We start from the raw sequence: 1,934 nt of genomic DNA, 5'->3' as shown, positions 1-1,934 counted from the left end.
CTTCCCCCTCACCTTTATATTCTTTAGCTTCCATTTGTAATTTCCTATCTTGTTATCACATTCTCCTCTTTTTTTTGTTTTCCCTTAAATGTATCCATAATGCTCATTTGCTCATTCATTCTTCCTGTCCATTGGATACCTCTCTCTTACTGTGTAAAATTTGTTCAGGACCCAAGTTTGGTTGGGAAACATTTATAAGACTTGTAAGCTAGTTCTGTCAGTTTAATGTGCATGTCAAGTGAACTCAGAGAACTATTTGTTCTTTCAAAATCCCTCAACACATCCATTTTTTAAAATTTTTTTCCTACTGTGTGTTGTAGCAGATAGGATATTTTCTGTAAACTGATATGATATAACTTTTACATCCTAGTACAGTATTTCAAAAGCTTACATCCTCAAAAGCTTTGAAACTGAAAGGTACACAGGTAGCCAGGTTAAGAACAGCTAAAGACAGTGCCAGTGTAGCAGCAAAATCAGACTGCTACAGATGAAACCTGTTTTGTCAATTCCTTCTTCTTATATGTCCACGAAAATTTTATTAAAGATTTTTGTAGTTCTTAACACAATAATGGTATTTCATGTCTTAATAAGACTTGCTATGCGTCAAAGAACTCTATACTCGAAACTTCCAGGAAGAGCATTCTGTCCTTAGGTATAGAAGCTGTATTGTACTCTATTTGCCATTTCAAATTGTTAGTCAGGCACCAGCAGCGTCAAGAAAACATAATCGGAAGTGGAAGGTAATATATTCACATCAGTTCTACTCTTCCAGTTTTCTGATTTCTTCTTGTTTCATGATTATTTCTCTGCATCAACATTTGCAGGAATTTGTAAGTCAAATATAGAATTTTTAAACTGCCAGCAGCTCAAGTTCCATCTGGGATCTGAACAGGCAAGCTGAGCTCCTCCTGCCACACACAATACTTACACCACCACTACCAGTATTGTGAAATTAGAATTCTGCAGACAGATTTTCCTAATGAACAGAATAATTTGCTCTTTCACACTCTTATTTTAATTATAATTCCCATGAAGACCAATTCTGTAAGGTAACATTTTTAAACTTCTGTGAAACAGAATTTTAGTTGGATAACTCCAAATTCATGTGTATACTTAATATTTAAAAACTGTGAGTATGAGTGACATGTCTACATGAATATCCACTGAACAGGTGTATAACACCCATCTGGTTGAATGATAGTGAATCATATTGATCACTTTCTGGCTTTGCTCCAAGAAGCAAGTCACAGGTTTTTATGTGATAGTAAAATTCAGTTTCCCAAGACATACAGGTACTCAGTTCTCAGTGCCTACCTGGGCTGGTGTGCTGTACAAGTGGAACACTTCCTTCCTCTTAAGGGAAGAGTCATACTCATTTTTTTGTAAGGAAGCAAAGTTTATGACTTCCAATAAGGTTGGTCAGGGCTGTCTTTAGCCTACAATTAATGAAAAGCCTAAGCTGGATCAATGAAAATTGATGTCCATTGATTTACATCCTGCTGTGGACAAAGGTCAGTTTACAGAAACACAGAAGACTCAGAGCTCAAGTTTTTACAAAATTTAATATGCAACAAGAATAATGTTATAATTGTCTTATACATGAATAGAAAAGGTTTCTGAGTTATACTGTTTACATTTAATGCCACTAATTAATTAAAAAGCAAGATCCGCAGTTTTCTACAGTATTTCAACTAACATTAACTTTCAAATAATTTCTAAGAGATACCATTTAATCTTTTCCATTTATACCCTATTACTTCAACTGCTGCTAATCGTAAATACAGTGGTTCTGAAGTTTACCATCATAGCAAGATAACTCACTATAAAAGCATTTCTCTTCAACTAGAATCAAGAGAAAGTTATATTTGTCTGACAAGTACTTTAAATAGTTCTTATTTCAACTTAGCTGCCTGCCAGACCACAAAACAAGCTGC

This window comes from Nestor notabilis, unplaced genomic scaffold (assembly GCF_000696875.1).
Source record: "Nestor notabilis isolate BGI_N333 unplaced genomic scaffold, ASM69687v1 scaffold5513, whole genome shotgun sequence".
NCBI lineage: Eukaryota > Metazoa > Chordata > Aves > Psittaciformes > Psittacidae > Nestor > Nestor notabilis.
This window is presented reverse-complemented; position numbering follows the sequence as displayed.